Raw genomic sequence first — 12,853 nt, 5'->3', positions numbered from 1 at the left:
AATAGCCTTGAACTTGGTTGAGTTTTGAAGATTTCTTAGAATTAAAATGATATTGTGGCTGCCCTTAACACTAATATATTGATTAGGAAAGTGAAGTGCAAGTAATGCAACAATCTAGAATGGTGGAGCTAGGGTTTGGACCCAAATTGAGACTTTGTTCATGTATTTGGTGAAAGAGAGTTTTAATGGTCAATTACTGACCATTGGGCTGTGTGTGAATAAGAAATGAAGTGGTTTGTTTAGTGGGAATTGAAGTTAGTGTGGCTGCCCTTGGTAACCTGCAAGACTAGGCATGAGGCCAGTAGGTTTGAGCAGCAATAACTGGAGTTGTAGAGGTTCAATTGGTGCAACACCAATTGGAAATGAAACTAGACACATAATGGCACAACTTTGGTGAAGAAAGTATGCCCAGAAAACCAAACTAAGATGACCTAAGATTGCCCTAATCCGGGTGACCTGCATTCTGCCTGGGCAAAATGACTAAATGAATAGTATTTATTCATTTAGTCATAACTCAGAGTAGAAAGGTCCAATTAACCTAAAATTTTACCAAAACATAGCTGAGACATATATCTATAACTTTCATGAAGAAACACAACTCAAATTTTGACCATAACATGTTCAAAAGGTGACCTGCTTTCACTACACAAAATACTATAGATTTAGTCAGTCCAGAAAATCTGGGAAGTTGGCAATCCGGCCAGTTATGGTATTTAGGCCATAACTTGAGCCAAAAAACTCCAAATAGAGTGATTCAAAAAAATAAATGTAACTAGACACAAAAAGGAATAACTTTCATGTTGACAACTTTGCCAAATTCCCACTGCAAAAATGACTAATGAAACAGTAAACACAAAGCTTGAAATCTGAAAATTTTGAACAATTAACATTCAGCTTAGAAATGGTATTGGCAACCAATACCAACAATTTTAGAATGCAAAATGTGGTATGTTGGGAATATTATAACCAATGTGCCTATTATCCATGCAAAAGTCAACATTTTTGTTGACTAATGAAATGAATAGTAACACCTAAACTTGAATTTCAAGAATTGTATAATTAATAGTGTAACATGCCCTAGTACACCTAGTAAGATTGGTTTGGATAGGTTGGCATGCCAATAGGGTTCTGTTAGCAGCACTGCATATGGCTTCATGCCATTCTATGTTTTATGGCCTCCCGTGCCATTCTGTGATATAATAGCCTTTGGCTATGTTGGTTGAGTTATTATACTTTGGTTTTATCCCTGATAATTATTACAGCTTATTAGTTGTTCTGTTGCACACCGGGAGACACAATGTGACCAATGGTGTGATGGTCCGAGGTACTTAGTACCTAGTACCAGTTTACCCATTTATCCAGTCCAGTCGACTAGTATGGGTTACTCGGGCAATGATAATAAATCTTATAAAATTTAATCGAATGCTGCAATAAATGTCAAAAATTAACTCTACCTAAAATATAAATATACATTCTACATATTTCTTTTCTTTTAGTTATTTTATTTTATATTGTCACCACTAAGCAAAATTGCTTATCGCGTCGCTTTTGCCATGCGCAGGTGCTGGAGACATAGCTGGGGAGCTCAGCAGACCTAAGACCGGATGAACTTTCAAAGCTGCATACAGAGTCTAGAGTCACCTCTCATTTGTAGTGCATTTGGTAGGACATTAGACCACTTTTGGTATTTTGGTATTTTGGTATTTTGTATTTTGTATTTTGTAAACCTTTGTAAGTTATATTATAAACTCATGTAATTATGCTTTTGATGTAATTATCTATGAACTATGTTCAGTAATAAATGTGAGTATTTCTTATTGAATTGAGCATGATATGAATGAATTGAATTTTTGAAATATTGATGTCATTTGAGAAATTGTGGAAAGATGTTGGTGGTTGACTGAGATTGAAATTATGACTATATTGGAAGTGTTTTTAACAGATTCAGAAGAACTATTTTTCCAATTTACAGTCGGCACTCTGCCGAATTTTCTATAAAATTTGTGAAAAACTCAGATTCATCAAAATTGTAAATAAATGAATTAAAAAGGCTAAATTGTAATATAAAAAAATATGATTTGGTGCTCCGGCACACTGTGTGGCATATCTTGCTTGGCTACACTATAGACGGGTAAGGGGTGTCACATTCTCTTCAATTTACAATCTACTATTGCCTGATGATGGGATAACTAGTCCATTCCCAAAATCATGTCAAACTCATGGAAAGGCAATTTGATTAAGTCTGCTGAGAACTCTTTCCCTTGAATCTTCAATGGACAGCCCTTATATACCTTGTTTACTACCACACTGTGGCCTAGCGAATTTGTGACCAGGATGTCTTGGTCACTTTCCTCTACTGGTATTCCCTTTTCTACGGGCAGCTTGATACAAATATATGAATGAGTAGATCCAGGATCCACTAATGCATGCACAAAAGTATTATAGAGGAGGAACATACCCTTGATGACATCTGGAGTATCCTGTTCCTCCTATGCCCTTATAGTATAGGCTCTGGCTGGTTTTCTACCTTCTGCTCTCCCCACAGATTCTGAGACAGGTTTCTGTGAAGTATCGGCTGCCTCAGCCTTACCTGGCTTTCTACCCCTTGGAGCTGGAGGGGCAGGCCTATCAGTTGATACTGGAGTAGATGTAGCAGTTCTGCGCGGAAAATCTCGGATTAGGTGGTCTGTAGACCCACACCGTAAACAAGCACCTATCATCCTCCAACATTCACTCTTATGCCATTTTTGGCAATGTGGGCAAGCAACAGATACTATTGGGGCTAGTCCCCTGAACCCTATCCCTGGAGAGCTAGCCACTGAAGGTGTGGACTGGCCTCTTCTCGGTGCAAACTAAGATTTGGGCCTCTGTGACTAACACTGACTTAGCGCTCTACTGAAACTCTGAGTAGGCGAACCTCTGAATTTCTTACTAGGGGCAGAAGATGTACTGGTCTGACCCTGACCTCTTTTCTATTATTTGTCCCTTCTGTTTTGCTTATTCATTCTAACTTTTTCAACCTTCAGTGCGGCTTCCACTAACTTGGTAAACTCTGTAATCCCCAAGGCTGTAATCATTACTTTAATGTTATCATTGAGTCCTTCCTCAAATCTCTTGCATCTTTCGGCCTCATTAGGGACTATTTCCCGCCCATAGCGGCTCAGTCTGACAAATTTTCTTTCATATTTAGCCACTATCAGCTATCTCTAACGTAGGGTAATAAATTCTCTTCTTTTCTCTTCCAGGCATACACTTCTCACATACTTCTTTCTGAACTCATTGAGAAAGAAATCCCAAGTTATTTGTTCTGGTGGCACCTCACTAGTTACTGTATCCCACCATTAGTATGCATCATCTTGCAGTAATTATACAGCAGCTTTCAAATTCTGCTCTGGAGTACAATGAAGTTGTTTCAAGACTCTTCCAGTTCTATCCAACCAGTTTTCAACTGTGACAGAATCATCTTCCCTTTTGCCCAGAAAATCCACTGCTCTAAACTTTCTAAGTTTCTCCATATGATATTTTTGATGTAGAGGTGGTGGTGGTGGCATAACTCCTACCGTCTGTCTAAAGAACTCAGCCATTTGCTGAAATGTGGCTGGTGCATCTGGTACTGGTGGAGCAGATTCCCTCCTGTCTCCTGGTTCAGTCATAGATGGAGCATGACTCTCCACCTCTTCATCGACCGCTCTCTACGATGTGGAGTCCATATTCTGATCAAAATAACAAAACAATCAAAAGATCTGCATTAGAGTCATCTTAACACTTACAATGCAATGCATGATATGCAATCTATCTAGGTCCAGAAATGCCTAAATCGTGCTTTGATACCACTAAATGTAACACCCCTCACCCGTCTACAATATAGCCGAGCAAGGCGTGCTACACAGCGTCCCGGAGCACCTAGTCTGTGATCATCTCATTTCCTAAACTCAATTTGATTTTAAGAAGTCTTTTATGTAAAATTCATATCATGCTGATTCTATTTTCATACTTTAATAAATCGATGTTTCAAAAATGGTAATAAAAATCCGGCATGTGCCGTCTGTATTTCAAACAAAATTTCCTTCTAAACCTATTAAAAACAGTTCAATATGATAATCTCAACCATCCAACTAATTTTTCAGTCTCACAATTTCATAATTTCAAAATACAGTCCATCATATTTTACATTCATCAAAACACTATCCATAGGAGTTTAATATATACAAATTATTACAAACTTTAAAGTTTTATGATATCTATACATATTACATAACAAAATGTCAAAATACAACTGATAGTCATTACACAAGATCCTAAGTCCTACCATATATGCAGTGTAGTGCAGATGATTCTGAACTCCTGTGTAGATCTGATGTCTCACCCGGTCGTAGGTCTGCTGGGCCCCCCAGCTGTGTCTCCAATAACTTCGCGTTACAAAAGCAACGCGCTAAGCAATTTTGCTTAGTGGTGCCAAATATAAAGAAATATACACTAAAATAAAGTAAATGAATTGTTTATGAATTTATGACATCAATATTCTTTAAAGTTGTTGATTCTACTTGTATTTTCTAACATTTCATTTTTGCTAATTTTGGCGGTGCTGTATGTCAATAAACTGAATTTAGCTATTTAAATTTAATAATGCTTAAATTAACTGCCCGTGTAGCCTATACACTGACCAGACTGGATAAATGGATATACTGGCACTACGTACTTAGTATCTCGGGCCGTCACACCAATGGTCAAAGTGTCTTCCGGTGTGCAAACAGTGTGGCTAAAAAGCCATATAGTCAATCTGGCGATAAGCCAAGTATAATAACACAATATGTATAGCCGTAGGCTATTAAAGTCACAGTGCGACATAATATGCCATAAAAACACAGTATGGCATAAAGCCATTTACAGAACAGCTGTTAGAATCCTATTAGCATGCCAAACTATCCAAACTAGTCAACTAGACAAACTATAGCACATTACAAATTAATTGTTTAATTCCTCATTTTTTTGAGTTTGCTAGTTATCATGTAATTCACAAGTCAATGTAAATGTTGACCTTTTTAGGTAATATGGATAAGTTGATTCTAGCATCAATATGTCACAATTTTTAATTCAATATACTGCCAATATAGTGCAATTTACCATTTTTACAAGTTGGCATTCATTGCCAAACTACTTTAAGCATCATTGTTTGTAAATGTCAAATTTTCAGTTTTAGTGTGCTAGATTGATTTAGCTTAATGTCCTATCTCTCTTGGTTTTTAACTTCTAGTCAAAGAAGAAAAATTGTAGCTCTATGTCTTATTGACTTTTGACTCAAATTTCAGGTCATTCTGAGTTGTATAGACCAAGATATGGTCAATTTACTAAAGTTGGACAGATTGCACCTTTAGTGCAAAATTTGGTCAATTTTAGGTCACATTTAGTTCTGTCAGTTTTGGTACCCGAACTTGTGCAAGCTATTTGACTTGGTTCTGTCCATTTCTGGGCTTTGGTGTCTTCATAAGAATAGCTTTATTTCTAAGCTATCCATGGTAAATATTTCAGGTCATTTGGACCTGTTTTGAGTGAGTTATGGTCATCTTAATGACTATTGTTCATATGGTCATAAATCTAGGCCTGCACTTACCAATTCCAGATTTGGTCATTTTTAAGGTCAGTTTCTAAGCAGAATTTTGGCAACATTTCTGCATGAAAGTTGGCCTATTTGGTGTCTAGTTTTACCCCCCCATTGGCCTCATACCAATTGGGTTCACAGTTTTGCACTTATAACCTAATTTAGGTACTGCCAACACACACAACCTGCATTTGAAAATTAAACTTTCAATTTTAACAATCCTCCTCCTCCTAATACTTCAATATTCAATCATGGCACTTCTATGTATATTGTACACAATTCCAGCAAGCATTTTGGGCAGAACACTCAAGTGCTCAATGCACACAATACACCATTAAAGTTCAACATTTACTTCCACTGAAATTCAACATACCTCAACACCAATATTGCACATACACTTCCATAGCAACTACACATGCTGCTCACAATTTAACACCATCACATCTAATCAATAAATTATATAAACTCACATACAATTTCATAATATTATAGGCTGTCAAACATGGTAGTTTACCAAAGTATCAAAGTCCCATTTTCAAACCCTTAATTCAAGCACTAACATGCACATACTTGGACATTAACCTACTACAACATCCATTTGAATTAACTGAACTTAATTCTCATCCATTAGAGGTAATAAAAACTCAAACACAACAAACTTTCATGGCTGCCGAAAATGGACAAGTTCATATCTCAATATTTTCTTCATTTCTCTTCACCAAATTACTCACCTCAACCTAAACACAAGGTTTACTAAAGCAAGGGAGAGGATTTGGACACTTACCACTTGAGAACTTCCCTAGAACTTCACCAAATCTTCTTTTTCTTGTTCCCAATATCTTCCCCAAGGTGAGTAGGCAAGCTTTAATGAAGGATACAAGTGGAAATGATGGCTTGATGATAGAGAGAGATGGGCGACAATGGAGCTTTCATGGAGGATTCATTTCAGCAAGTGAGAGTGAGGTTAAAGATGAAGTTGTTAGTGGGAAAGAAAATCTGTCCTTAATTGGTTTATATGGTCCCATATTTTAATTTTAGTGGAGCACTAAGATATCTTTATTGTTTAATTATTCCAAGTTTCCTAATTTGCACATTTATCTCAATTCTTTCACTATTTACATAATGTATCTCATTTTAATTTTTCATGACATTTTCAAAGTATAATATAATTTATTTTTAATGGATATTGAGGTCAAAAGGCAACTCTAAGTGTCAAATGACCAAAATGCCCCACTTCGAGTTGTATTCTCGATTTTTCGGTAACACCTATTTTTGTCTGTTTCTTGATTTTTTTTTTCTTTGTACTAATTTATGAATTTTTCTTTGACATTTCTAGTGTCAATTACATTTTAATAAACCTTTAATTATTTCTCAAAATTTAATTCCGAGGGTTCCCTGTAGTCCTAGGGTCGACAATTGCTTTTGCCGTAACTTCTCGGTGCGGTTACCCATCGCTACGGTGCCGGCTCATTTAACTTAGTTTCATTTCCTCTCTTTTATCTTTCTTTAATTTTTCTTGTATTTTTTTTTATTTCATCATTATATGTCTGTTCACTATCACCGAAGTGTAGTCCCAGACATCCTGATTTGCCCGGACTGACATTAGATCACCGGAGCAACAGAATGTATAGAACACGTACAGGGAGGATGTTACAGTGAATGTTCCAGCTGGTTGAGAAAGTAGCCACTTCCTTGCTCTATCTTGAAGGGAGAATAGGAATGCTCTGAGTCTTATAGCTTGGTCAGAGACTCCATTCATCTTGAATGTGTCACATAAGGGAAGAAAGCACTGGAGGTGATAGTGTGGATCTTCTGTAGGTGAACCTCTAAACTGGGTCTATTGAATCATCTAGAGCCATACCAGTTTGAGTTCAAAATTATTGGGCTCCACTATGGGTCTTGTAACGCTGGGCTGGAATCCTTGGATAGATGGGGCTCCATAGTCCCTCAAGGGTCTTAGCTGGTTGGTATTGTTGGCCATGACTGGAGTTTCTAAAATTTCTTGATCTTGTTCTTGGTGTCTCCTTTCTCTCTTGATGGTTCTTAGAGTCCCATCTATCTTGGGATCCAAGTCCAAAATCTCTTCCTCCGGTTTTGTTCTGGTCATGTACCAAACCAAATACCTGAGAGAAAGTAAAAGAATAAAAATGAATTAAATAAACTTAAATAGTAAATGTAAATGCCTAAATTAGCTAAATTGCCTATCGCCTAATATTACTAGAAATAAACTCCCTAGCAACGGCCCCAAAAACTTGTTTGCTAATTTTCGCAAGTGCACGGATCACTAACAAGTAATAAAGTAGTAAGTAGAGTATCGTCCTCCAAGGAATTTAATTAGCAAGTACTAAGTTGCACAGCAATTATGACTATTTAGGCTACCGAATATAATGGAAGATTGAATATAATTTATCTTGAGTGCTAAAAACTAAGAGAACAGTGAACTTAAAATGAAACAGTCTATTAAAACAATTCCAGAATTAAGATTTCACACTTTAATCTTATTATGGATTCAATCTTGTCTATTCATTAGATTGAGGATTGTTGCTTTGATGGAAATTAATCCTAAGGTCCTCTCTCAAGGCACCTAAGGTGTGTTTCAATTAGAGCTAAACCCTACTTTCGTTGGTGTTTAGTATTAATTAAAACCCTTTAAGATATGTGATTAATTATGAAATTTCACGAAGGATTTTAGCCTATCTCTAGGTCAGATCTCTTAGGTTTAATACTCTCATTTTCCAATACTAACCTTCACCTTTCAGTTCTTCAATTAGTATCATATATTATGTCTAAGTGGGTATCGGCACATAGCATACATTAAGAACATAGAATATTAAATCAAAGAACAAAACTCAAATCCAATAGATAAAACTCAATATTTATCCATAATAATGATTACAAGCATTACTCTCCTAATTCCAGAATAAAGAAACTACTCACTCATGGTGAGTTTATCAAACATAACAAAAGTGAAATAAAAGAACATAAAAGTAGCCTAAAGAAATAGAACAAAAGAACCAAAGAGAATCTGCAGCTTTGAACTTGTAGAACTTCAGCTGAGGGCTCCTCTTTAATGCTAATGTACTGTTCTTCAAGACAGCTTGAAGAGAATGTTGAAGATGTATGCGGTGATCTGATTTAGAATTCTTTCTCTATTTTTTGCTGCTTCTAGTTATATTCAGTGTCCTAGGGTTAGGATTTTAGAGTCCCAAAGGCTGAAGTCTGTTTTGAGTATAAAAACTAGAGCTGGAATCAAATCAGGAAACTAGCTGTCGATTAATACATGGCCCAGGGCCATGTAACTTACTGGAACTTGAAAGCTGCATCTCATATTTGGACAGAAGATTACATGGGTCTTGATTAGTTACATGGGTCTAATTACACGGCACGTGTTCTACTGTTCTTCTAGGAATTCTTCAAGCTTTGCCACACTGAATCTTACACGGGTCTCCACATGTTACAAGGGTTCTGTTACATGGCCCGAGTACTATGCTTCCTCTTTGACTTTTTTGGTTTTCTCCTGGCAGCAAGTTACACGGGTCTGTGGTATGTTTACACGACCCGTATAAAGCATATCAGCAATAATGCTCTTCTTCTTGAGTTTTTCCAAGCTTTCTTCTTCACTCCTATATTTTGGAACTCCATCAAAACACTTGAAAATATGCAAAAAAACATAGAATTCAGTGCAGAGTAATGAAATTTACAAAAGTTAATGAATTTGATGATTATACATGAAATTACCTATCTAAATGCTATGAAATGCTGTACAAATATGCTTAAAAAATATCTATATAATACAAGTGTATCATAAGGTTGCAATATATATATCTAAAAATCTTGTTCTTCATGAACACACAAAGCATTTGGACATAGACTGTCACATAGTGCGACAATAGGTTCTCAAAGGCTTCATCAAAACCAATCATCTTTCTGCTAAGCATCAGTTAGCTGATCTTTTTACAAAGCCATTGACTTCAAACCTCTTTCATTTTTTCCTTTCCAAGATGGGATTGGTTACATGGTTTGTTGTGTGGACCTCATGGCACATCTAGTTCAGGATCTTCAGTTAGGTTTGTCTTGCTTCAAAAGTCCTCCGCTTGGCATGCTTCCCTTGCTTCAAGGTGATGTGGCTGGTGTAGTCACGCCTAGAGTGATGGCTTGTTGATGTTTTCTTCCCTTTCCTTTCTTTTAAAAAAAAATCCAATATGAATTCATTGTCTGTTTTATTTTTCGTTTAACTTTTAGGGTTGGAGGAAAATTCTTTTCGTTAAGATGGTATGGTTAAGATTTTCGGTATCTTGCTTAGCATTTATGCACTATGGTATTGGAAGCTCTATCCTTTTGCTTAGTTCGTGACTTTCCTTTATATATTTCGTTTGGCTTTTTGTTTTTTTAGGTCTGACTTGCCCTTTCTATGCTCCTTTGGAATTACTTTTTTTTTTAATTGAAATTTATAAAATAAAAGTTGGAGGATTAAGAAATGATTTAGAGAAAAAAAAAAAAAAAAAGGATGGTCATTAAATCAGCATGGTTTTAGATTTATGTCTCAAATATAAATAATTTTTCCTAAGAGATTAAATAATCAGGGACTAGATTGAATAACTCGATCAAGAGCTATTATCATGTATTAGAAGTTGAACTATAAAAAATTAGGAAGTGAGATTTTAATAAATTACTCAATCTAAAAGTTTAATTTTGTAGGAGAGAACTCTAAGAATAAATTTACATTTCTAACATACTCTCACATGAAAATGTTCACTAGATTTAAAGTGTGAATAAGTACAGACCCATTTTATCTTGTATTGAAATATTTAATTAATAAATTAGAGTTGTCAAGATTGAAATTCTGAACCTTTTAATCTCAAAGATTTAATACTATATGAAGAAATTACTAAATTTTAAAAACTCCTAGATGAATACCCTAAAAATAGTTTTTATCTCTAATATGAGAAAGAAAAGAAGAAGATAAAAAGAGTCAACTTAGCTAGAAACTAGAACGGAATTAAGAAATGTGAAAAGGAAGGGATTATATAAGAAGCTGAATGTCCATTAACAAGTGTGAGTGATGTTCTGTGTAGCATATAGACTGCCTTTAATGCTTAAGCACATGGAGGGGTCTTTTGTCTGCAGCCCTTTCTGAATAATTTAAATGAATGGCCTCCAAGAGGTTGGAGATGAATTAATATTTAAACCTATCAATCTAACTTTGAGGGTAAAAGGAACTTACATCCTTTATGATTCGGTTGTGATTCTCATTCCCACTTGAATAATTTTCATTTTATGTAATTTTTTTTCTTTGAAATTGAGCTACATGCCCATTTATTATTTTATTATTTTAATTTTTCCTCATTAAGGTGGGGTCAATAAATAAAATATGAAAAAAAAAGAGTTGGTATTGTTTGATAGATGTTAGTATATTAGGAGCAATTCCATTTTTAAAAAACAACATTCATTGTCTCAAATCTTACATGAAATGGATTGATGGTAAAGATTAAACAATACAAAGAACCATTCGGCTAATTAAAAAAAATTAGCTAAGGACTATAATTTTTTATTTTGGCAAAATATAAAATCTTGAATTTAAATTTCAATTATAATGAAATCAATTCACAAACAGAATTTTCATATTTTTACCATTTTTTTTATATTTCGTGTTTAATAACTTGCAAATTAAGCATTTTTTTATGTATCAAATATATAATTGTTTGGATTTCTAGTGTATAATATACTAAACAAAATTATGAATTTAGAGTAGTTGAGAGTCAAAACTTATAGAATTTTAAATATTAATTTGGAATATTTGATAAACATGGTCTTTTTTTTTTCATACTACATAGATATCTTAGTATAATAAATCAAGACTAATTATATTCACAGTATAATAAATCAAGACTAATTATATTCACGATGAGTCAACCCACTAAAAGGTGAAGCACTCCCAATAAATATCATATCTATTTATGAAAATTAAATACTGAACATTACTTAAAGTATAAGAATGTCAAAATACTCAAACTAAATATTTATTGATTTAATATTTTTAAATTATAATTATATCGCTTAAAATTAAATTTTTAATTATTAATTTTTAACTCTTCAACTATTAATTATTAACTGCAAATATTTTGACCTTGATTAGTGAGTATTAACAATTCATCTGTATTAACAATTCATCTGTAGCTACAGAGTTAAAAAGTCTTAATTTTAATATTGAAAATAAAACATAAAAATATAATTTTTCAATCTTATAATATTTGAGTGGAGTAAAAAAAATTGTACTTAAATAATGTAAAAAAAAAAACTATATGTCTCCTTCTGCCAGTTTATTGAAATCCTAAAAAAAAATTAAAATAATCTTTAGTGTCAATTTATTTTATAAAAAATAATTTATATATGAAAAAAATATCTTTTGTAGAAATTATTTTTTTATTAAAGTTATATTAAAAAAGATATTTAAATTTTATTTTATAAAAAATAATTTATATATATATAATATTTTTTTATAAAATTTATTTTTTATTATTTAATTATAATATTAAATTAACATTATATGTTTATATCATATCTAAATATTTTAAAATTTTAATAAGATTAAAATTCAAAAAATAATTTTTTATAAAGATAAATTTATTTTTTTAAAAAAATAATTTAATTATTTTTTAATAAAAAAATATTTTCAATTAACTTTTTATTTGATTTTTTTTAAACACTAGAAAAATATGAAAATATTTTATACAACACAAACGGAACCTTAGAGCAGTAGTTAATTAACGTCTCCATCAAGGCATTGAAGGTACAAAATTTGTCAAACTCTATTTTACGGTTTGCATGCGTATATCCACTTCTTTGCCGACGCGAAAGCCACCACCACTAAATTCCACCTGGAAACTTAATTATCACGCGGCTCAGAGAGGTGCCCTAAGCACCCTGCAGCTGCCTAGTAATTATTTGCCAAATAAATATTCAATTCATGATATCGTTTTTGCTGGTCATTTGTCTGTTTCTTTTGGTCAAGCGTCTATTTTATTGCGCAGAAGATTAAACTTCTAGCGGCATTCATAGATTTTGCAGAACTTGCAAGTGGCCTATTGAGAAATTTATAGTGCAAAAATATGATCTGTGATTCTATATATATATATATATATATATATATATATATATATATATATATATATATATATATATTATTTGAATTTAATATATATATATATATATATTATTTGAATTTAATTTATTATAAATTTAAAATATAATAAA

The sequence above is a fragment of the Hevea brasiliensis genome, chromosome 7 (genome assembly GCF_030052815.1).
Source record: "Hevea brasiliensis isolate MT/VB/25A 57/8 chromosome 7, ASM3005281v1, whole genome shotgun sequence".
NCBI classification, from domain to species: Eukaryota; Viridiplantae; Streptophyta; class Magnoliopsida; order Malpighiales; family Euphorbiaceae; genus Hevea; species Hevea brasiliensis.
The sequence above is the reverse complement of the archived record's forward strand: the minus strand, read 5'-3'. Positions refer to the sequence as shown.